General features: G+C 44.1%; 1 protein-coding gene across 7 annotated transcripts in view; it reads left to right on the top strand.

Moving 5' to 3' along the window:
• LOC109900647 (mRNA-capping enzyme-like) overlaps positions 1–25,864 on the top strand; it is a 138,216-nt gene that overhangs the window by 18,630 nt on the left and 93,722 nt on the right. For 4 of the 7 annotated variants that reach the window (XR_004211890.1, XR_004211891.1, XR_004211889.1 and 1 more), the window contains 2 exons: positions 23,942–24,018; positions 25,172–25,243. The exons of 1 other annotated variant lie outside the window; for it this stretch is intronic. The gene's annotated coding sequence lies outside the window, so the exon portion shown is untranslated. The remainder of the gene's footprint in view (positions 1–23,941; positions 24,019–25,171; positions 25,244–25,864) is intronic. 2 more of the 7 variants (XR_002256634.2, XM_020496367.2) reach the window with 1 other exon arrangement.

Genomic DNA, 25,864 nt, shown 5'->3' with positions numbered 1-25,864 from the left:
AGCCACAGAATCAGTCAGCGGACGTACAATAACTAAGCAGCGACGTGATCAGATGTTGTTGAATGATTTTTGACAGGGTTGTCCATTGGTCAAAGATGATTGATGAGCTGAGACAGTGTAGTCCACTGATGGATATCAATTAACTCCTGTCTCTAGAGGGATCTTCTGTTAGGCCAGAGGGCCTGACTGATGTTGTGATTCTGTGTGTTTCCTTCATCTTGATATGGGTCAGTATTGAGGCGGCGGTGGCTGCGTTTGCTCAGGCCCGCGCACCTGGGATCTGCAAAGGCGACACCTCAAAGAGCTCTTCCGTCATTGTGGACATGCCTGGCCCCCCTCCCCCCAACGTGATTGGTCAGTAGTCGTCTCAGTTGGGGACCCTCCTCTGGGTCGGTCCCGGGAAAACGGAGGAAGGAGAGAAAGGGGTGAGACTGCCTGAGAAAAGTGAAAGGCCTGGGGAAATGGGCCGTAGCCAAGGAGAGATGCCGTGTCTGCACAATTAATCAAATTCACATCAAAATTTCAATATTGACATGTGTAATATCCATATCACAGAAGCATGCAATATTTTGAACTGCCCCTCAGCTGCGTGTAACATCTGTTTTTAGTATAATCTGTTTGTCGTCTCGCTCTTTTGTAGCTGCTTCCCACACACAAAGCCCCTGTCACTCTAGCAGCGCACTTCCACGGTTAGATTCACTCTAAAGGCATCAGCATGCTTCAGTTCGGCTGGCGACTCGCACACTCCCTTAAAAGACATTCACTTGAAAAACAAGACACCGTATTCAGTATACACTTCCTTAAAATAGTCAGAATTAATCTAAGATAACTCAAGAGATCTTTATTACATCTACGATGTTTGGTGCAGTATTTCTCAATGAAGAAATGTGCATTAAAATGAGTTGTCTCATTGAATGACAACAGACTTGATTGAAGAATCCCTATTGTTGACCAATCGATTAATTGCTATGACATGCTGTTCTATAAAATACTTTCTCCGTAATTAATATCACCTGATTGAGCTAATCAGGTAAATGTAATTAACTAGAGAGTCGGGCACCATGAAAGAATATTTATAGAGCTGTTATCTTCTGAATAAACTCTTAAAGATTTAGCAATATTTTACATCAATAGCAGTCAACATTAATCGTCATCTTACTTCAGTCTCATATTCTGAAAGTTGTAAATTCTTGGTTATCTGCAAGAATCCTGGCTAACAAGTTGAATCAGCAATACAAAATTGGGTTTAATTATTTATTTACTAAATACCTAACTAATCACACAGAATAACATATACAAAGAATTAATTATACCTGGATAATTCTTTACGTTCCTAGCAGGCGGAACAGATATGACAGCTTGTTACACAAAGGAAAAGGGGCGGGGTTTGAGTGAAAGAGCGGGAGACTGGGAAACAAAGGGAAGAAGCTGTGCTATCGTAAATACAGTATCTTATGCATTCTAAATTACCACCCATTTGGAAAAGGAAAATGCTAAAAATATTTACTCTGAGCTGCGCTTCAGTAGGTTGGTGGTAGGTGGAAGGCCGTGTTGCCAAACCGAGTCCTCTGTCCTTTGAAGAATGTCTCTGGTGGTCACTTGGATAAGTTGTAGTAACGTCGTTGTGTGGTAGATGGGATACCTTCCTAACCTGCGTTTGCAGCTGCGGTCGCTAACTCAACGGCTAGGAGGTATCACTTCTGACGTGAATAAGAGTTCAAAGTTCATACCATTCGACACCAAAGCTCATGCTGATGTTGGCTTCGTTCTGTAGTTTTTTCCTGAACCATTCTGACATGGGATCGTCATCCTCACATCCACGGAACAGAAAGTTATGTTGTAGTCAAGATGAGATGAGTATGTAAACAAAGTGGCATAGTTAAAGTGGCTAGTGATACATGTATTACATAAGGATGCAGTCGATGACTGTACTCTATATCATCGACTGCATCCTTATGTAATACATGTATCACTAGCCACTTTAACTATGCCACTTTGTTTACATACTCATCTCATATGTTATACTGTACTCGATATCATCTACTGTATCTTGCCTATGCTGCTTTGTACCATCACTCATTCATATATCCTTATGTACATATTCCTTATCCCCTTACACTGTGTATAAGACAGTAGTTTTTTTGGAATTGTTAGTTAGATTACTTGTTCGTTATTACTGCATTGTCGGAACTAGAAGCACAAGCATTTCGCTACACTCGCATTAACATCTGCTAACCATGTGTATGTGACAAATAAAATTTGATTTGATTTGAAGAGCTTATATAGGAAGGAAGAGGAGGGTGTGTTTGAAAAGTTTTATAGCCTTTGTCCCTTCACAGGGGAGGGCCACTGATTGAGCAGCCCTGTCTTATAAAAATCCAAATCTCACATTTTAGAAGCTAAAATCACATTTCATCCCATCACAAATCATTTCAGATTCAAACATTTAAATTGAACAACAATTCCATGTGAATCTGATAACTCTGATGTATAGACCTTCCACTGTGGAGTTTATGTCATCTTATCATTGATGAGAATGTCTCAGTTGACAACCAAACTGACATCATATTCATTAAGTACCACTGCATATGTTCAATTGTTTGGATTACCAGAATATAGTTCATTTCCCCCACATACTGATATTCCCAGAATCTCTATGTTAACCAAGGGGTTTTTAAATGTAACCTCAGTAGGTTAGAGAAGAGAAAAGGGGGGAAAAGGTATTTATGATGGTCATAAACCTATCCCCCAGGCCAACATCATGACAGTCCTCTCACTGTCAACATTTATTTTCAGCAAACTTAACATGTGTAAATATTTGTATAAACATCAGATTCAACAACTGAGACAAACTGAACAGGTTGCACAGATTTGACGAACAGAAATGTGTCCCTGAACAAAGGGGGGTGGAGGGGTCAAAAGTAACAGTCCGTATCTGGTGTGGCCACCAGCTGCATTAAGAACTGCAGTGCATCTCCTCATGGACTGCACCAGATTTGCCAGTTCTTGCTGTGAGATGTTCCCCCATTCTTCCACCAAGGCACCTGCAAGTTCCTGGATTTCTGGGGGAGGGGGGCTCTAGCCCTCACTCTCCGATCCAACAGGTCCCAGACATGGTCAATGGGATTGAGATCCAGGCTCTTCGCTGGCCATGGCAGAACACTGACATTCCTGTCTTGCAGGAAATCACGCACAGAACGAGCAGTATGGCTGATGGCATTGTCATGCTGGAGGGTCATGTCAGGATGAGCCAGCAGGTAGGGTACCACATGAGAGAGGGGGTTGTCTTCCCTGTAACGCACAGCGTTGAGATTGCCTGCAATGATAACAAGCTCAGTTCGATGGTGCTGTGACACACCGCCCCAGCCCATGACGAACTCTCCACCTCCAAATCGATCCCGCTCCAGAGTACAGGCCTCGGTGTAATGCTCATTTCTTCGACGATAAACGCGAATCCGACCATCACCCCTGGTGAGACACAACCGCGACTCATCAGTGGTAGAGCACTTTTTGCCAGTCCTGTCTGGTCCAGCGACGGTGGGTTTGTGCCCATAGGTGACGTTATTGCCGGTGATGTCTGGTGAGGACCTACCTTACAACAGGCTTACATGCCCTCATTCCAGCCTTTCTCAGCCTATTGTGGACAGTCTGAGCACTGATGGAGAGATTGTGTGTTCCTGGTGTAACTCGGGCAGTTGTTGCCATCCTGTACCTGTCCCGCAGGTGTGATGTTCGGATGTACCGATCCTGTGCAGGTTTTACACGTGGTCTGCCACTGTGAGGACGATCAGTTGTCCGTCCTGTCTCCCTGTAGTGCTGTCTTAGGCATCTCACAGTACGGATATTGCAATTTATTGCCCTGGCCACATCTGCAGTCCTCATGCCTCCTTGCAGCATGCCTGAGGCACGTTCACTCAGATGAGCAGGGACCCTGGGCATCTTTCTTTTGGTGTTTTTTGAGTCAGTAGAAAGGCCTACCGTCTGTAAGCCGTTGGTGTCTTAACGACCGTTCTACAGGTGCATGCATGTTCATTAATTGTTTATGGTTCATTGAACAAGCATGGGAAACGGTGTTTAAACGCTTTACAATGAAGATCTGTGAAGTTATTTGAATTTTTACGAATTATCTTTGAAAGACATGGTCCTGAAAAAGGGACGTTTCTTTGTTGACCGACTTCTGCTTAAAATGTTGCTTTGCAAATTTGCTTAAATCACCAGAAAGGAGAGATATTTGATAAGAAATCATGGGTATTTGATCTAGCTTCTCAAACTGCGTTACAAATTGTTCACTAAATAGAGTGGCATCTTGGACTGGAGCACATATGGCTCTGGTCGGAAGTAGTGCACTATATAGGGTGCCATTTGGGACGTAGGTTCAGTCTCAAACCCACTGATAGCACAACACCATGGAATGATGGCATTAGATAACTTGTTTCCTCATTTTTATTTTTTAGGCAGATTATCTAGCAAAACCTATCCCAAATTTCTGGGTCGTTTCCCAAGCAGTCGGTAGGGTGCATTTTTAGTAGGAGGCGGTGAATGCCCCACCAACTCAGTGGCCTTGTGGTGGGTTGTGAGTTCGATCCCTGGCAGAGTCGCACCAAAGAATGTAAAAATGGGACCCGATGCCTCTCTGCTTGACACTCAGCATTAGGAGATGGATTAGCAGTAAAGCCTTGCAATAGACTAGAGTCCAGAAGGTGTACTTGTACATCAAGCTGCATCACGCTACAGAAATGTTCCTATGAGCCACTCCGGCTTGTGCAGGGCTACTTACTGTGAATGCCCCCAAAAGTCCCAACCTGTTCTCACTCACACCTGTTAACTGCCACATAGACAGAAGTTGGACATTTCTATAAAAGCTGAGAGCCAACTCTGTTTGTTGGGCATTTAACTCTACTCTATTTTTGCAAATCTTATTATAAAGTTGTTTGAAGAATCTACAGTCTCTTTTAAAATGTCCATGACCCCTGACAGAACTTGAGGATCTGCAGAGAGAAATAGGAGAAATTCCCCAAATACAGGTGTGCCAAGCTTGTAGCGTCATACCCAAGAAGACTCCAGGCTGTATTCGCTGCCAAATGTAAATGGGCAGAATACTTTTGTAAATGTGATATTTCACTTCTTTTTTATAAATTGCAAAAATGTCTTAACATGTTTTTGCTTTAGCATTATGGGGTTTTGTCGGAAGATTGATGAACATTTAAAAAAAAAAAGGCTGTAACACAAAAATTTGTTAAAAGTGAAGGGGTCTGAATATTTTCAGAATGCACTGTATACCTTCTGGTGCACTGTGTGTGTGACCCACTCTTATACAGGTTGGCATTTATTGTCATGAGCAACACGTGATGGAATAATGCCTTGTGCATGCAGAGTTGCATGACCTGGTCTTCCTGTCTGGGTTGGCGCCCCCCTTGGGTTGTGCCATGGAGGAGATATTTGTGGGCTATACTCTGCCTTGTCTCAGGATGGTAAGTTGGTGGTTGAAGATATCCCTCTAGTGGTGTGGGGGCTGTGCTTTGGCAAAGTGGGATGGGTTACAGTGGGGCAAAAAAGTATTTAGTCAGCCACCAATTATGCAAGTTCTCCCACTTATAAAGATGAGAGAGGCCTGTAATTTTCATCATAGGTACACTTCAACTATGACAGACAAAATGAGAGAAAAAAATTCTCCAGAAAATCACATTGTAGGATTTTTAATGAATTTATTTGCAAATTATGGTGGAAAATAAGTATTTGGTCAATAACAAAAGTTTATCTCAATACTTTGTTATATACCCTTTGTTGGCATTGACAGAGGTCAAATGTTTTCTGTAAGTCTTCACAAGGTTTTCACACACTATTGCTGGTATTTTGGCCCATTCCTCCATGCAGATCTCCTCTAGAGCAGTGATGTTTTGGGGCTGTTGCTGGGCAACACGGACTTTCAACTTCCTCCAAAGATTTTGTAAGATTTTTTCTCCCCAATTTCGTGGTATCCAATTGTTTTAGTAGCTACTATCTTGTCTCATCGCTACAACTCCCGTACGGGCTCGGGAGAGACGAAGGTTGAAAGTCATGCGTCCTCCGATACACAACCCAACCAAGCCGCACTGCTTCTTAACACAGCGCCATCCAACGCGGAAGCCAGCCGCACCAATTTGACGGAGGAAACACAGTGCACCTGGCAACCTTGGTTAGCGCGCACTGCGCCCGGCCCGCCACAGGAATCGCTGGTGCGCGACTCTCTCATCTTTTTAAGTGGGAGAACTTGCACAATTGGTGGCTGACTAAATACTTTTTTGCCCCACTGTATCAGCTGATGTAAGAAGGGCTATATAAATACATTTGATTTGATTAGTTGCAATGCCATTGAATTGGGGATGGTTTAACCAACATATGCCACACGACCTAGAATTGCCTTGTGTATCCCACAAAAAATGTTCCCTGTTATAAGCTAACTTTTTTTAAATGAATTTAAGCAAAATTGCCCAAATTCCAGGGCTTAACTTCCCATGGGAAATTTACCGAAAAGTTTCCGACCCTTTGGAACCATAGTTAAGAGACACCAGGGCAGAACACAGCCTGTTATTTCTCCAGTAAAATGGCTGTTCTGACAGAAGAGTCTTTCTTTGCTAGACATATGGAGTAATTGTGTTGTTTCAGCTCTAAAGCAGAATAAGAGAGGAGTATCACTTCAAAGTTTATTACGTTTTCTGAATTTCCAGTCCCTTATGCTCTAAGCAGTTGATTAAACATGTTTTATTGTGTGTGCGTGTGTGTGTGCGCCAGGATTCTGCCAGATGTGACGCTTGGCATTCAGGCCAAAGAGTTCAATCTCGATTTCATCAGACCAGAGAATCTTGTCCACATGGTCTGAGAGTCCTTTAGGTAACTTTTGGCTTCCGTCTGGACACCCAACCATTAACCTCTCTTGGGTAGGTGGCAGTATTTTCACGTCCGGATGAAAAGCGTGCCCAAAGTAATCTGCCTGTTACACAGGCCAGAAGCTAGGATATGTGTATATAATCAATAGATTTGGATAGAAAACACTCTAAAGTTTCTAAAACTCTTAAAATTATGTCGGAGTATAACATAACTGATATGGCAGGCGAAACCCAGAGGACAACATTTATTTTCACTGTTTTCAATGGCTGTCAATTTTATTATAAGGCGAAATCCTCCCAGATTTCCGTTCCTGCTGGCTTTTGGAAAAATGAGCCAGAAAATTTTGTTTTCTAGGTGGCTCCCATTTTGGCTGTAGTGTTTCCAAGCGTGTGAAAGAGAGTGCGTTCTTTCGTATTTTCTCCGGTAAAGACCATAACGATTCTCCGTCTTAAATTTGATCGTTTAGGTACTGTAATACGTAAATATGGTTTGATTATGAACGTTGTTTGACTTGTTTGGAAAAGTTTATTAGTAACGTTTGGGATTCATTTTGTATGCATTTTGATGGAGGGGAACTGAGTTTTTGTGGATATAAAGAAGTACATTATCGAACAAAAGGACCATTTGTGATGTATCTGGGATCTTTTGGAGTGCCAACAGAAGAAAATCATCACCGGTAACGCATTTATTATATCGCCATTTCTGACTTTCGTGGCGCATCTGCCTGGTTGAAATGTTTTTCATGCTTTTGTATGCGGGCACTGTCCTCAGATAATCACATGGTGTGCATTCCAGAAGGACAACCATCTCTGCAGGCCTTTGTGTAAAAGGCACATGACAGCCCATTTTGTAGTTTGCCAAAAGGCATCGAAAGGACTCTCAGACCATGAGAAACAAGATTCTCTGGTCTGTTGAAACCAAGATTGAACTCTTTGGCCTGAATGCCAAGCTTCACATCTGGAGGAAACCCTGCACCATCCCTACGGTAAAGCGTGGTGGTGGCAGCATCATGCTGTGGGGATGTTTTTCAGCGGCAGGGACTGGGAGACTAGTCAGGATTGAGGAAACGATTAACGGAGCAAATTATAGAGGGATCCTTGCTGAAAACCTGCTCCAGAGCGAAGGTTCACCTTCCAACAGGGCAACCCCCCAAAGCACACAGTCAAGACAACGCAGGGGTGGCCTCGGGACAAGTCTCTGAATGTTTTTGTGTGGCCCAGCCAGAGCCTGGACTTGAACCCAATTGAACATCTCGGAGAGACCTGAAAATAGCTGTGCTGCGACACTCCCCATCCAACCTGACAGAGCTTGAGAGGATCTGCAGAGAAGAATGGGAGAAACTTCCCAAATACAGCTGTGTCAAATTTGTAGCGTCATACCCAAGAAGACTCTAGGCTGAAATCGCCGCGAAAGGTGCTTCAACAAAGTACTGAGTAAAGGATTTGAATACTTATGTAAATGTGATATTTCAGTTTTTTTATGTTATATAAATGTGCAAACATTTCTAAAAAGCTGTTTTTGCTTTGTCATTATGGGTTATTATGTGTAAATTGAAGGAAAAAAGTTGATTTAATCCATTTTCGAAAATGTGGAAAAGTCAAGTGGTCTGAATACTTTCTGTGTGCTGTAAGTAATAGGGCTATGGTCAAAAGTGTACTAAATGGAATAGGATGCCATCTGGGACACAGCCCTTGTGTTGAGATGAATGAGAGCTGCTCATTATCTCCTGAGAGCCCAACCAGGCCACCTTCAATTTGCAGCGGCTTGCCTGTGGGGGAACCACTACCTTCCTGCCCACGGCCTTTCCTCCAACCACTTCTTACAGCATTCCTCCATCTTTAGTGCATCTGAAAATCACTTTATTGTACAGGAGATGAAACAAGTCAGCTCAATGGTTTTTTGCTTATCTTTTTCCCCTGGCCTGCACTACAAAGTGCATTATAAATGAGCCCTTGTGGGTTGAAGCCATGGTAAATGCTCTCATTGATGCTCTTTTTAAAAATATAAATCGGGAGTGAGTCGTGCTTGTGCATTCATGCACGACTGAGTAGCATCATGAGGAGGGCCCAGTCGTAGTTTCCCAGTTGGAAGGGAAGCAAAATAAGGAATGGAAGGGAAATGGATGCAAGACATTGAATATATGCAAGTCAGTCAGTCAAACTGATGTTGATTTATTTGTTGTTGGATCTATTGCTGGAGGAGATTGAGCCCTTCACACCAGATGAGACGTCTTATCACACAATGCGTAGTACAGCTCTATCAGTACACCAACAACAGGGCTTGGTTCTTCTATTGTTGGTGGAGATGAAAATTATTTTTTGAAAGCTCACTGAGTGGTAATAGCACAACGTGTTCAGGGCCATGCATGTGGCTAGCAGATGTACAACCTCCATTTGTGGCAAGGTCTTTTCTATGAATGTGAGAGGAGGTTGTCAGAGAAGAGCAATATTTAATTCAGAAATGCTGTGCTGCTTTTTCTCTGCTTGGTTGTTATTTCATCTCATACAGTTTTAATATATAATTATATATGCTGTTTAGCATACCTTTCTTTAGGTCTTACATACGTTTTCATATTGGTTACCCTACAACCTTGACTTTTGAAGTGCCAAGCTCTACCAACTAAGGCACACAGGACCCCCAGATGTTTGCCTGTTTAGCCAAGAGCCAAAGTTCAATATGTGAATTGTGTGTGTCTGTAAGACACAATTAACAGGCAGGTGCTGAATAAAGATCATTGATGATAAAAACAATTACAACCCTCTCCTCCCTGGACCTGCTTAAACATCCTCTCTGAATGGTGGTGATGTTCAGCTACAATACAACCCTCTCCTCCCTGGGCCTGCTTAAACATCCTCTGAATGGTGGTGACGTTCAGCTACAATTACAACCCTCTCCTCCCTGGGCCTGCTTAAACATCCTCTGAATGGTGGTGACATTCAGCTACAATACAACCCTCTCCTCCCTGGACCTGCTTAAACATCCTCTGAATGGTGGTGATGTTCAGCTACAATACAACCCTCTCCTCCCTGGGCCTGCTTAAACATCCTCTGAATGGTGGTGATGTTCAGCTACAATACAACCCTCTCCTCCCTGGGCCTGCTTAAACATCCTCTGAATGGTGGTGATGTTCAGCTACAATACAACCCTCTCCTCCCTGGGCCTGCTTAAACATCCTCTGAATGGTGGTGATGTTCAGCTACAATTACAACCCTCTCCTCCCTGAACCTGCTTAAACATCCTCTCTGAATGGCGGTGATGTTCAGCTACAATACAACCCTCTCCTCCCTGAACCTGCTTAAACATCCTCTCTGAATGGTGGTGATGTTCAGCTACATAAAGCCTGAAAAGCACCTCAGATAAGTCTCAGGATGCATCCCAAATGACACCCTATTCCCTATATAGTGCGCTACTCTATGGCCCCTGGTCAAAGTAGTGCACTATAACGCGTAGGGTGCTATTTGGGATTCAACCTCATTAGGGTTAAGGTGGTGGACTGATGCCGGGTCAATTTATTTAGTTGTGGTGTACGTGAAGCAGCATGTTGCCATGTCTGCCAGTTTCTCGCCAAACTGGGCTACTTTGAAAACGATGTTGCTGGTGAATGTATTAGTCGCGAATTGTGAGTTTTTGAGCTACTTCTAAATTACACCTCGGCCGTCATGGGATTGGAGAAAAAACGGTTTCACTGTGACCTGCAGTGAGGCAGGTTGATTGAATGAGTGAGTGAGTGAGTGGGGAGGGAGGGAGGGAAAACCGGATGGAACCACTTTTATGGGGGGAAAAAAACACTGGCCATTTGTTGACAAGCAAATTCAGTTCATATTATTGATATTTAATTCAGTGATTTGAAATTACGACCCCATCCTCAGTAGCCCATTAGAGCAAGCTATTGGGGAAATGAGCACTTCTTATCTCAATCACCTCGCTATACATGTTGCATAAATGTCTGTCAATTTGAACTAAGCAAGCTGCTAAACCATTCAGCTTGCATCTTGCAACACATCTTGCCTAGCCTGTTACGGATTTGGTTCCTGGACAGGAACCAAATCAGCGGAAATTTCAGAGCGCCACCTATAGTACTCAATAAAACTCAAACTTTCATTAAAACACACACGCAAGATACTCAATTAAAGCTACACTCGTTGTGAATCTAGCCAACATGTCCGATTTGTAAAATGCTTTTCGGCGAAAGCATGAGAAGCTATTATCTGATAGCATGCACCCCCCCAAAATACCTGAACGAGACCTAAACAAAAGATTTTGCGGTAGCCGGCGCTACACAAAACGCAGAAATAAAATATAAAACATTCATTACCTTTGACGAGCTTCTTTGTTGGCACTCCTATATGTCCCATAAACATCACAATTGGGTCTTTTTCCCGATTAAATCAGTCATTGTATCCCCAAAATGTCATTTTATGAAGGCCGGTCTGATCCAGGAAAATGCACCTTTACAAGACCCAACGTCACTTTTTAAAATTAAAAAAGTTGCCTATAAACTTTTACAAATCACTTCAAACTACTTTTGTAAACCAACTTTAGGTATTAATAAACGTTAATAATCGATCAAATTGATCACGGGGCGATCTGTATTCGATAGCAGCAAGTCTTGAAATCATCGTCCATATTTTCACTTTCATAACTTCCTCCGGTGCACCCCAAGACAGGAAGTGCCTATACGTCATCTCACCAAGGATAAACCAGCCATGAAATGCCAGTACTGGCGACATCGTGTGGAAGCTGTAGGCATTGTAATCGGAACCTCATCTATTTTCTATCGCCTTAGACAATACATTGACTGGCAGATTAATATTTTTTTTGTGTTTTTGGTGAACAGTTTTCCCTGGGATTTTTACTCCTAAACACGTTCTGTTATAGCCACAGACACGTTTTAACCAGTTTTAGAGACTTCAGAGTGTTTTCTATACACACATACTTATCATATGCATATATTATATTCCTGGCATGAGTAGCAGGACGTTGAAATGATGCGCGATTTTTTACAAAAAGCTGCGAAAATTCGCATCATCCCTAACGGCTACTGAAGGCTCTTAAATTAGATGCAGGCATATCAGGGGCTATAGGCTACCTGCATCTAGCTCAGCAAACCATGGCAAAGTGAATTACAATCATAAACCCAGATACAGTGCCTTGCGAAAGTATTCGGCCCCCTTGAACTTTGCAACCTTTTGCCACATTTCAGGCTTCAAACATAAAGATATAAAACTCTATTTTTTTGTGAAAAATCAACAACAAGTGGGACACAATCATGAAGTGGAACGACATTTATTGGATATTTCAAACTTTTTTAACAAATCCAAAACTGAAAAATTGGGCGTGCAAAATTATTCAGCCCCTTAAGTTAATACTTTGTAGCGCCACCTTTTGCTGCGATTACAGCTGTAAGTCGCTTGGGGTATGTCTCTATCAGTTTTGCACATCGAGAGACTGAAATTTTTTCCCATTCCTCCTTGCAAAACAGCACGAGCTCAGTGAGGTTGGATGGAGAGCTTTTGTGAACAGCAGTTTTCAGTTCTTTCCACAGATTCTCGATTGGATTCAGGTATGGACTTTGACTTGGCCATTCTAACACCTGGATATGTTTATTTTTGAACCATTCCATTGTAGATTTTGCTTTATGTTTTGGATCATTGTCTTGTTGGAAGACAAATCTCCGTCCCAGTCTCAGGTCTTTTGCAGACTCCATCAGGTTTTCTTCCAGAATGGTCCTGTATTTGGCTCCATCCATCTTCCCATCAATTTTTACCATCTTCCCTGTCCCTGCTGAAGAAAAGCAGGCCCAAACCATGATGCTGCCACCACCATGTTTGACAGTGGGGATGGTGTGTTCAGGGTGATGAGCTGTATTGCTTTTACGCCAAACATAACGTTTTGCATTGTTGCCAAAAAGTTCAATTTTGGTTTCATCTGACCAGAGCACCTTCTTCCACATGTTTGGTGTGTCTCCCAGGTGGCTTGTGGCAAACTTTAAACGACACTTTTTATGGATATCTTTAAGAAATGGCTTTCTTCTTGCCACTCTTCCATAAAGGCCAGATTTGTGCAATATACGACTGATTGTTGTCCTATGGACAGAGTCTCCCACCTCAGCTGTAGATCTTTGCAGTTCATCCAGAGTGATCATGGGCCTCTTGGCTGCATCTCTGATCAGTCTTCTCCTTGTATGAGCTGAAAGTTTAGAGGGACGGCCAGGTCTTGGTAGATTTGCAGTGGTCTGATACTCCTTCCATTTCAATATTATCGCTTGCACAGTGCTCCTTGGGATGTTTAAAGCTTGGGAAATCTTTTTGTATCCAAATCCGGCTTTAAAGTTCTTCACAACAGTATCTCGGACCTGCCTGGTGTGTTCCTTGTTCTTCATGATGCTCTCTGCGCTTTTAACGGACCTCTGAGACTATCACAGTGCAGGTGCATTTATACGGAGACTTGATTACACACAGGTGGATTGTATTTATCATCATTAGTCATTTAGGTCAACATTGGATCATTCAGAGATCCTCACTGAACTTCTGGAGAGAGTTTGCTGCACTGAAAGTAAAGGGGCTGAATAATTTTGCACGCCCAATTTTTCAGTTTTTGATTTGTTAAAAAAGTTTGAAATATCCAATAAATGTCGTTCCACTTCATGATTGTGTCCCACTTGTTGTTGATTCTTCACAAAAAAAATACAGTTTTATATCTTTATGTTTGAAGCCTGAAATGTGGCAAAAGGTCGCAAAGTTCAAGGGGGCCGAATACTTTCGCAAGGCACTCTATTAGTCAGTAGCCTATGCCTATTGAAATGACATGTCAATCTTGCAAATAGGCCATTTGTAACAGTTTGTAGTCATAACATCTGGCACATAATAAGGCACAGTTGCCAGAAAATAGCCTAACATTGGTTTTTGAAGGTCGTCCAAGTTTCTTGCGCAGAGATTTCGAGATCCTCTGACCAACCTTTGTCACTCAAACTCTCCTATCGGATTTTCTTATGCACATGTGCAAAAGGGACTTATTTACAGTCATAACAGTCAAGAGTTAAATCGACATCCGTTGATGGAAAATTATCTGGCGAGTTTAAATAAGGACAAATTATAATTTCTCTTGCAACATATAGAGAAATTCCTTTCTCTCTATTATATTGATGGAAAACCACATTTTTAGCATTATATTGTTACAAGTTACGTTGATGTTCCTTAATTCGCTTGATAATATTATAGAAAAAGGGTTTATTGGATAAATGTGGCAACTCCTCTCTTGCTGCGGCAAAAAATAAATGTAGTTTTCAGACCTTGTGGGCGGGTTTTGAGAGAGAATTTTATCTGGACATGTTTGTTCAACTGGCAACCCTGATCTCAGGAACAGGGATAATAAGTGTTCACATTTCTGAAATATGAGCCTTCAATGCTAGAAGCAATTAAGAGCTGTGAAATTGTCATGCCTTGGTGATGAGATTTATAGGAATTTCAAGGATTCTGGCGCATTTATTTCAGGCTGATTGATTGCCGTTGTGCAGTTTGATCTTAATTCAACCTTGCGGATTATGTTGAGAATTCCTGACGCTTATCGTTTTAACTGCTGGATTGGGAGTCTTCAATTGGCAATGTGTCTGCACTCAAGGTGGTCCGGCAAGATTGGCTCTGCACATATTCCCATGGGTTTTCTGGGTAGTCAACAGTAAACACACGCACACACTGTCAGTTCAAAGTAAGCATGACTTGTTTTTTTTCTCTCCATCTTATTGAAGTGACTCACACAAAGAACCTCTTGTTTATTCCACATCTCTCCAGTCACTCACCCTAGTAACCTCAGTGAGCATAAGAAATTTCATTTTCTAGCATTGTTTCAATTTTTGCTGCTTACAAATATTTCAACAGTCTCCAAACAGTGTGCACTCCACTCACACTTCACCAATCTGAAGAAGTGATACAATCAGTCCTCTCTGGACTGAAGGAAGGGAGTTGGTGTTTCGATCTGTGTGACAGTCTGCTGCTTCCCTCCATGGAGAGAGAGGGAGCTGGCTGCCAGTCATTGGGGTGGCTGAGGTGAGTAGGAAGGGGGCTGAGGGATTAGGAGGGGGACTGAGTAGTTATACGTCCCAAATGGCACTCTATTCCTACGGGCCCTGGTTAGAAGTTGTGCACTATAAATGGAATGTGCCCATTTGGGACGTAGGGGTCTTGATCCAGGTCCTGATCCATGGGTTAAGGAGGAAGAGCGACACTGGTCCCTGGGCCTCTAGACCAGCGGTTCTCAATCCTGGCCCTAGCACTACACACCTGATTCAAATAAACTCATCAGGCTTTTATGAATTGAATCAGGTGCTAGGGCAAAAACTAAAATGTGCACCCCTTTGGGTCTTCAGGACCAGGATTGAGAACCGGTGCTCTAGACACTCCCTTATCTCAGACCAACAGTGGGCAAGTGCTTAATTCCTAATTTCTCCTCCTCCCTCCTCCTCCTCACCCCCTTCCCTTGTGTAGCCTAGTTGCAGTCATTTTCTCAAAAGGAGTAATCAATAGGACTGATGGTGTAAGAAGTGTTAGATTAGATTGTATCTCCTGGCTATTAAAGGAGACCGAGACACAGGCTGTTGATCTAATATCGCCAGTTATTATGTTCTCTCTCTGTGTTGATCTGTCAGATTTTCTGGAGATGATTTTATTGCACACAAGTCAGTCCACACAGCCCAAACCCAGATCAATATACAGTACGAGTCCTTATATTAAAAATGCTAATTTCTGTTGAATTTGATCTAACGTTACAACACTGTTAGAGGCTGTTGCCCAATACTGAAACCCTTTCGTGGATTGTAAATCCATTATGTGTACTGAAATACCATACTATGTGTTCATCAGAGGTCATGGCTCCCTTCTACCTATTCACTATTACTAGTTTATGTTGAGTATGTCACTGGCTCTGAGAGTGTAAAGAGGAAATCAGCACAAGTGTCGTACAATATGGCAACGCTTGATCGTACACCTCCCAATTATTTATGTAAAATAACCTTTCTCACTGTGGTGTCAAATAGGAGAAATAGGCCCACACTCCTCTACCACTGGGGGTATTAGGGTTGTTTGAGTGGCAGCCTTGCCCTGCCCTTCCTGCCAGTGGACTCTGCTGCTCACTAATGATGTGCAAAGCTGCTGGATCTGATCTGAGGGTCCCCGAGGGGGGTGGAGCTGCTGTCACTCAGGCCTCTGGGCACCACTGCTAGGAGCCAACACAATGGCCTCTGTGCATCATTAGGATCAGGGCTGGTAGATGAGGGGGAATCAGAGCCTTACAGAACTGCATGGGAGGAGGGGGGTGGAGAACAGCAGGTGGAGAGGGATTTCTGCCAGTATGAATAAAAGGGTATTTTGAATTGTAGTAGGGCCTACATTTTCGGGATACATTATATTTTGGCACCGGGTATACAGCTTCATGATGATGCCTTGAAAGGGAGCGAGAGTGGGAGGGAAATGTGGCTTAGGATCCTTGACTGATGAGGAAGGGCCCTTCAGAGAGTTAGGCTGCAGTGACTGCTTCTCCAGACTCACTACATAAGGCACTTGACAGCAGAGACATGGCTAATTGGTCAATTAGATGACAGGGGGACCACTTTAGCCTTTTGCAATAACTGTTGTCTTCTCAGTGGGTGACACATCTGTCCACTTTCCTTCCAAAATATAATGACACTCGTCTTTTGTTGTTCTTCTAGGAACATTGGCCCAATTTTAGGAAGGAGATGGGAGTGGTGTGGTTTCAAATTGTCCTTCTGCAGGAGTGAAGATATTGCCTCGTCTCCTCAAACTTCATGTTTGCTGAAGCCATTGTATGCAAGGCCAGGCAGTGCTGCATTGTAATCGAATGGATCATTTTCAATTCACCCTTGTCACATCAGCAGTTGTTTACAAGCTCTCTGAAACACATTCAGTACAGTCATTGTGAGCTCGGAAACCATTTCAGAACAAATCATCCACCACTATCATTAATTAAATATCCTCCCATCTGCTTCAATTTCCTGCCAATCACTGTCTCAAATCAAAGCAAGTCATATTTTATTGGTCGCATACACATTTATTTATTTGTATATCTTTTTATTTAACCTTTTATGTAACAAGGCAATGCAGTTAACAAATTCTAATTTACAATGACGGCCTACCAAAAGGCCTCCTGCAGGGACGGGGGCTGGGATTAAAAATAAAAAATATATACATTTAGGACAAAACGCACATCACAACACTACATGAAGAGAGACCGAACACAACAACATATAGCAAGGCAGCAACGCATGGTAGCAACACAACATGGTAGCAGCACAACATGGTAGCAGCACAAAATATGGTACAAACATTATTGGGCTCAGACAACAGCACAAAGGGCAAGAAGGTAGAGACAGCAATATATATCACACAAAGCAGCAAAGCAACTGTCAGTAAGAGTGTTCATGATTGAGTCTTTGAATTAAGAGATTGAGATAAAACTGTCCAGTTTGAGTGTTTGATGCATCTCGTTCCAGTCGCTAGCTGCAGCGAACTGAAAAGAGGTGCGGCCCAGGGATGTGTGTGCTTTAACAGAATGTGACTGGCAGAACGGGTGTTGTATGTGGAGGATGAGGGCTGCAGTAGATCTCTCAAAATGGTGATTGAGGCCTTAGAGGGTTTTATAAAAAAGCATCAATCAGTGGGTTTTGCGACGGGTATACAGAGATGACCAGTTTACAGAGGAGTATAGAGTGCAGTGATGTGTCCTTTAAGGAGCATTGGTGGCAAATCGGATGGCTGAATAGTAAAGAACATCTTGCCACTCGAGAGCACCCTTACCTGCCAATCTATAAATTACCTCTCCGGAATGTAACATGGGTAGGATGGTCATCTGAATCAGGGTTAGTTTGGCAGCTGGGGTGAAAGAGGAGCTATTACGATAGAGGAATCCAAGTCTTGATTTAACTTTAGCCTGCAGCTAAAGTTAGCTATATGGTATATGCTGAGAGAAGGACAGTGTACCGTCTAGCCATACTCCCAAGTTCTTGTATGAGGTGACTACCTCAAGCTCTAAACCCTCAGTTGTAGGAATCACACTGGTGGGGAGAGGGGCATTTTTCTTACCAAACCACATTACCTTTGTTTTGGAAGTGTTCAGAACAAGGTTAAGGGTAGAGAAAGCTTGTTGAACACTAAGAAAGCTTTGTTGTAGACCATTTAACACAAACCCCGGGGAGGGGCCAGCTGAGTATAAGACTGTATCATCTGCATATAAATAGATGAGAGAGATTCCTACTACCTGAGCTATGTTGATTTAAACTGAGTGTGGGGCCTAGGATTGAGCCTTTGGGTACTCTCTTGGTGACAGGCAGTGGCTGAGAGAGCAGATTTTTTGACTTTATACACGGCACTCTTTGAGAGTGGTAGTTAGCAAACCAGGCCAAACACCCCTCAGAGACACCAATACTCCTTATCCGGCCCACAAGAATGGAATGGTCTACCGTATCAAAAGCTTTGGCCAAGTCAATAAAAATAGCAGCACAATATTGCTTATAATCAAGGGCAATGGTGACATCATTGAGGACCTTTAAGATTGCAGTGATGGGGGAGACAGGCCAGGGCAAAAAGGTGAACAGATCGCCAGGTGGAAACCAAGCCGGAGAGATTACAGCTACCAAGGTTTCCTTTTTCCAAGCTATACGGAGGGTGCTCTAGGAAACAATCAGCAGAGACCTGAGGACACCATCCAACCTGGAACTGAGCTGCCAGGCTTGCAGGACAGGCCAGATACGGCTTCAATTAGCACTGAGGTGTGAAGTAAAAGGTGTTGGGGCCTTTGGACCCAACAAGTGGCAGGAGTCTTTGAAGCGCCCTTTGAAGCCCCCTACTGCTGTTCAAAGACCATTCACTGGCATTTTCTACAAGAAATCTGCCTCCAGAAATAAAAGCTTCTCCCAAGTCAGTGTGACACCTACTGCCGTTGCCTGCTGCACTGCACTATTCCCTATGTAGTGCACTATATAGGGAAAATGGTGCCATTTGCAGTACGGCCCTAGAGAACAATCTCACCTCCCTGTATTGATCCCCTCCAGTGGAGGAGAGGTATGAAGGACGAGTACAGCTTCAAGTGGCCAGGTCCACCTTGAACCGTTTCGATATAAAAGTGATGATGAGACTATACGTCAGTGCCTGGCCCCCACAGTGTTTTAAAAGCCCTCCATTAAGCTAGAGACGGTTAGCTTTTTTGTTGATTATGTGTGGATGAGAAGGGCTATAGCCTACACTCTACTCAAGGCTGAGGGCCTTGTGGTAATCATGTGCACATGGCATCCACAGGCACTGATCAACAGCATACTGTTGTTCAGAACCCACATACAATGCCGAAGCCGTTGCCTTTATTTTGTCAGTGAGTCTTTCAGATTTGACATCATGGAATTATACCTGATGAACACTTGCATGAAATTGAATTAGACCGGAAGGGAATTGTTGAAAATGGGAATGAAGGGTAGAATAAAATAACTAGATTAGAGGATGACTGAACATGATCATGATTAATGTGTGTCTATGTGTAAGAGTTTTAAAGAGAGCACTGCTAATGGGACACCAGGGATGCTGTTGTCCAGACTCCTGCGTCTTTGTCAGAGTAGCAGCAGAGCAGGTGCAGGTGCAGGAAGTCAGTGGTTCTTCCAGAACAGAGCCTATAGGAGCAGAAGAGCACAAGGCAAGGCAGATGTGGCCCACCACTCCTCAGTCATCAGGGATAAGGAGCTCAATGGACATGCTCTCTATGGACTAGTATAGCCCCAGCAGACACTGGAAGATTATATGCCTCTTACTTTAACGCCACGCTGTTGTATCTCGTAATTGGGACCAGGAGTTTTTCATGGCCCTGCTCGTAATCCTGTAGCAGGTCAGAAGTGGAGGTGTCGTATCCAGCTCTTTGGAGGTCTTGGTTGGCTATGAGAGTGCATGCCCATCTTCAATGACTGAGAGGCTCTCTCATGAGTTCTCTCTCTAGGCCTGTTTCATATTGTCTGCATTCCAAATGCACCCTTTCCCCTATTTAGTAGATTAGGGAATAGGGTGCCATTTGGGACAAACCCTTTCGTATTCCACACAACTCAGGGACCTGGATGCCTTCCAGAGCTCTCTGAACCAGCTGGTATAGATGGCAAATTAATTAGGTGTAATCCATATATGATTAAGGCTTTTTTTGTTCTTACTGCTGCTCACACTGTAGAAAATGCAGTAAAGTTGGCAGTGATCTGCCATCCATCTCTGTCACCAGTCCCCTCTCCTCTGGGTAGCTGTACATCTGTCACCAGTCCCCTCTCCTGTGGAGAGCTGTACATCTGTCACCAGTCCCCTCTCCTCTGGAGAGCTGTACATCTGTCACCAGTCCCCTCTCCTCTGGAGAGCTGTACATCTGTCACCAGTCCCCTCTCCCGTGGAGAGCTGTACATCTGTCACCAGTCCCCTCTCCTCTGGAGATCTGTACATCTGTCACCAGTCCCCTCTCCCCTGGAGAGCTGTACATCTGTCACCAGTCCCCTCTCCTCTGGAGAGCTGTACATCTGTCACCAGTCACCTCTCCCATGGAGAGCTGTACATCTGTCACCAGTCCCCTCCTCTGGGGAGCTGTACATCTGTCACCAGCACCCTCTCCTCTGGGGAGCTGTACATCTGTCACCAGCACCCTCTCCTCTGGGGAGCTGTACATCTGTCACCAGCACCCTCTCCCCTGGAGAGCTGTACATCTGTCACCAGTCCCCTCTCCCGTGGAGAGCTGTACATCTGTCACCAGTCCCCCGTCCCCTGGAGAGCTGTACATCTGTCACCAGTCCCCTCTCCCCTGGAGAGCTGTACATCTGTCACCAATCCCCTCTCCTCTGGAGATCTGTACATCTGTCACCAGTCCCCTCTCCCCTGGGGAGCTGTAAATCTGTCACCAGTCCCCTGGGGAGCTGTACATCTGTCACCAGTCCCCTGGGGAGCTGTACATCTGTCACCAGTCCCCTCTCCCGTGGAGAGCTGTACATCTGTCACCAGTCCCCTCTCCCCTGGAGAGCTGTACATCTGTCACCAGTCCTCTCTCCCCTGGAGAGCTGTACATCTGTCACCAGTCCCCTGGAGAGCTGTACATCTGTCACCAGTCCCCTCTCCTGTGGAGAGCTGTACATCTGTCACCAGTCCCCTCTCCCCTGGTGAGCTGTACATCTGTCACCAGTCCCCTCTCCCCTTGGGAGCTGTACATCTGTCACCAGTCCCCTGGGGAGCTGTACATCTGTCACCAGTCCCCTCTCCCGTGGAGAGCTGTACATCTGTCACCAGTCCCCTCTCCCCTGGAGAGCTGTACATCTGTCACCAGTCCCCTCTCCCCTGGAGAGCTGTACATCTGTCACCAGTCCCCTCTCCTCTGGAGATCTGTTGTACATCTGTCACCAGTCCCCTCTCCCCTGGGGAGCTGTATATCTGTCACCAGTCCCCTGGGGAGCTGTACATCGGTCACCAGTCCCCTCTCCTTTGAAGAGCTGTACATCTGTCACTGCATTTTTAGAAGGGGTTCTCTTCGCCAGGCACGGCCCGCCTTTGTATTCATTTAGAAGTTTGCAGAAAAAGCTTGGTGCAGTCAGCGCAACATGATTGCACTAATGTTATAAAGTGGTGTAATGGGGTGCAAGCTCATTTGCCACTGTTTTAGGATGCGTTGATTAGGCTACTTAACCTTTAGGAATAAAACGCTAACTGATACTGTGTTGCTCATTAAAACGTCCTGCTTCACTTGGCATTTGTTGATGGAGAGAGAACTGCTGCCGGTCAGCCTACTGGAAGCATATAATTGGATTGATCAACTCTGCCATGTAATTGCACATTGCTGAGCGGGTTTTTGTTTGTGTTGATTGTAAGCAGGAAGTGTGTGTCCGCGATTTTTGTTTGATCCTATCCTCTCAGCTCTCCTGTTGTTGACTTTCATGGGTTGACTTTACTCCTCTTAATCAAAACAGTTTTCATGTTGACTTAGATTGTTTATTAATTTACTGAAACAGAGGAGCAGTTGGCATGACAGCTTTTGTTTGCTCTTTGTTCTTTGCATTCTATTGAAGGCATGGAAATGTGATGGAGGGATCAGGCAGTAAGAACGGAGGTGGCGTGGCAGGCTGTGGGATACTTAACAGTTGGGGTCTGCAGTCTGCCCCACCATGCTCCCACAGTTCTCTCTCCACCACCATCCATGTTAATGGAACGTCTTAGAGAACCCAGATTAACTTGACATTCAGCAATATCCTGTTTTACACGCCTCTCTATTGCATGACAATATTGTAATGAAACGAAGGTCCTCAGCAGTAGGATTAGATCTGATGTGTTTCACTGGGACAGGGGCATTGAAGAATGATAGGAGTCAAAGTAGTGCTCAAGAGTGTATGACTACATTAAGGACTAACACCACTCCTCTTGGAAGACTGGATCAACATTGTCTTCATGGCTTTGCCTCCAGTCCTGTACTGTAGATTGCAGTCAGAGCTTTCTCAAAGTTCCTCATAATCAAACGTTAATATGCATCCAGAAGGACTGTCTTTGTACTGCAGGCTTATGTGATCTTCCCGAGGCCAAGGAAAGGGCAGCGCATTTCTTAATGCAAACTAAGTCCCGTATCTCACCTGCAAAAGCCTGAGAACTAATTCAGGATTAGTGCAAAAACTTCCTCAATGAGTGAAACAACTCGCCTACCTCGTCGCTGCCGGTGAACGTAGCAGCACATCATGCTATTTGAAGATATGGCTGTCTCTAACTGCAGGCTGGCACATTTGCATTGAAGTAGAGCGGCTTTAGGATGTAAATAACATCACAAGATATCAGTCTGTCGTTTTTTGTCATCCAGTTGTGTCAGTAGAGGAGAGAATTGGTTTGAAAGTGTCTTCGTGCTGTAGGATATAATGTGGTTGTTTCTGTAGTTAGAGGTTGAGGTGAGTTCAGTGTCTGGAGTTTGATGCAGGTTTTTTCCCCAGATACTTTATTAACCCAACCTTGTTTGGATTTAAACTGTAAAAGATGCCGTTGAATTTGTGGCTCTGAGTAATTATGAAGCACCTGTTTGAATATGATTATATCCATGTAATATGCAAGTCAATTTCAGTTGGAGTGAAACTTTGAAGTTAGATTTCATGCAATCGATCTACTGCATTCAATATGTATCTGATTTGCTACACTCTCTCTCTCCCCTCTCTGTCTTTGTATGTCTTTCTCTCTCTCTTTTCTGTCTGTCTGTGTCTCTCTCTCTCACTCGCTCTTGCCCCTCAGGCCTTCAAGAGGTGCCCAATCTGCCAGGGCACCAAGGCTATAAACCAAATTGTGGACAGTTCTTCTAACATCTTCAATATACACCTCAGATTTTCATAAGAACACGCGCCGTTGCATCCCCGACATGTCTGTCTTTTCTTGTAGCCTTCTTCGGAGCTGCGATTCTTGTGAGAAAAACCCGGTCACATGACAGGCATTGGCTAATAAGAATTGATATATCTGAGAGAGCCATGTGAGTAAAAGGTGCTTCGAGGAGGTGCGATTGGCAGCCGGGAGAAGGGAATTATAATTATTATGTTCAGCCCAAGGGCACAAAGGATTTTTTTTTAGGGGCATTCTGGCCACACAAGGGGGCATCAATGTGCATGGCTGCCAAGGCCGCAAGGAAATTTGAGGCATGCCACCCTGTCTTTATACTTTCCTGGGATTTCTGTCCCATCTCTCTCTTGTGCTGGGACCTGGGTGAGGTGACCTAGGCAGCATCTGAAATGGCGCCCTGTTCCATATATAGTGCTCTTTACTAGGTCCCAGCGCTCCCCAAACAGCAGGTGCACAAGACACCAGTCACTTCTCGGTTCCCATTAGGGACAGTGATGAGAAAAGCTAGCTGTCTTTATGCTTCATGCCTGTGTACACAGCCCTGCATTCTGTACAGCAGCCCAGTTATGTGGGAGGTGAGTTTGCTTAGCCATCAATCTCTTTTCCTCAGATTCTGCTCTGAGCAGTCTTATGCTAAGCAGGTGTATTTTTCCTCTTAGTAATTCAGTGTTACTGATTGAGCTGGTGGGTTTTGTGTCTTTGTGCAGGTTACACATTAGGAGGCTTTGGAAGCAGCGGACACTGCAGATGTGACAGTCCAGGCCTGGGTAAACTACGGCCCAAGGTTTGAGTTAAAAAATGTTTTGTTAACAGTAGTCTTTCTTCATAGAGTTGTATGGTTTGTTTAACTTTGCAATCATCAAATTGTATCTGTCTCATGCGCCGAATACAACAGGTGTAGACCTGACAGTGATGGTGCTTACTTACAAGCCCTTAACTAACAATGCAGTTTTAAGAAAAATAGGTGTTAGGTAAAAAAAATAGATACATTTAAATAATAATAACAAATAATTAAAGAGCAGCAGTAAAATAGCAGTGGGGGCACAGGTTAGTTGCGGTAATATGTACATATTAGGTAGAGTTCAAGTGACTATGCATAGATGATAAACAGAGTAGCAGCAGTGTAAAAGAGGGGGGGATAGGCTTCGTGTCTCAATGTGTTGTATGTCAACTCATGTCTACAGAACTGTCTTCATCTCCCCCAGAGAAATTGTCCAATGTCAGTGAGAATCAAAGCTAGCTGATTGCCCTGTAGTTCACTGCTGTAGTGTCATCATTTGAGTAAGTGTTGTCTTATATTTGCCTGCGATTATACACTCACATTTGAGTAAATAGTTGATTGAGTAAAATCCCTTAAAAGGATAAACTAGAGTGAAATGTCATAATAGTATAGCAGTATTTCCCTTAATGTTCCTATGGAAATGTGTCAGAATGGTGGTGTGTACTGTATAATTCATACTCTCTCGTCCTCTCTTTCTCTCCCTGCACCACCTAGTTGCATGTCATCACTGTAAACTCAGTCATGTGTCAGTTGGGCCTCTCCCCAGCTCTGATGTACCTGATTCTCAACTCCACGCTGTTGAATAATGAATGTTTAAATCTATTTCTGCCGCTGCCTGTCATTTGCTGTTCCTCTCCCCGGTACTTCCTGGTATGTGCCGCAGGCTGCCATACGCACTCCTCAGGAGACGCAGCCGGCCCCTTTGAGAGGGCTTAGTTACCCCCCGCTGTTGGACCGGCACTTTCCAGGATGCTCCTCTTATTGTCTGAGTGGGAAGGTTTTCCCTTCAACACCTTGCTCTGGTCTGTCTGTCGCTTTCTGTCTGTCGCTCTCTCTGTGTCTTTCTGTCTGTGTCTCTGTCTCTCTATGTGTCTCTGTCTGTCTAAAATGTCCTCACCACCCCCTCTGGACACCTTTCTGTCTCTTGTTTCCACAGGAGATGATTATCGACAAGGTGAACGGCCAGCCCGTCCCGCACTACCTGATCTATGACATCATTAAACTCAACGTGAGTTGAGTGCCGTGCCTGCTGTGCCTGGTCAGCTGAAAATGTGTAGCCTCTGATGTGTTGCCCCTGTCATTCCCTGACGAGGTGCCAGACATACCAGGCCTTAGTCAGTACGCCCAAGGTCAGCCAGTACACCAGGTCTATTGGCACACTAAAGCCCAATCAGCAGCCCCTCTGACCCCTGTGTTTAATAGTTAATATCTCTATATACATTGTTAGCCCTGCCACTGTCCATGGTGGCAGCCAGTCTGTGTGTCAGACTGATGAATGCTGCCTGGGAGGAGAGGAGCGGAGCTCAATCTGCCTGCTCCCCAGACCCCTCTACTCTCTGGTCAGCCAGTCAGCCAGCAGGACTCAGTAAAACCTGACCGTAAAGATCCAGGACACTGTCCAGGATGCACGTGCTAACGTCACAGCAGCCAATCTGCCAATCGCTAAACATTTTTTTGCAAAAACATTTAAAAGTACATCTCTATCACAGCCATTTCAGAGTTGCCTCCCTGGACCACAATCCTGTTTTGCATGTTTGTAGTCCTCAGACTTTCTGAATGTTTAACTTCCACAAATCACATGTTTGTTTTCTATTTCACAAGTTCTGTTGTATACACCAACTACTGAAGA

The sequence above is a fragment of the Oncorhynchus kisutch genome, linkage group LG12 (assembly GCF_002021735.2).
Source record: "Oncorhynchus kisutch isolate 150728-3 linkage group LG12, Okis_V2, whole genome shotgun sequence".
Taxonomy (NCBI): Eukaryota; Metazoa; Chordata; class Actinopteri; order Salmoniformes; family Salmonidae; genus Oncorhynchus; species Oncorhynchus kisutch.
Note: the sequence above shows the minus strand (reverse complement) of the source record. Positions and strands in the feature narration are given on the sequence as shown.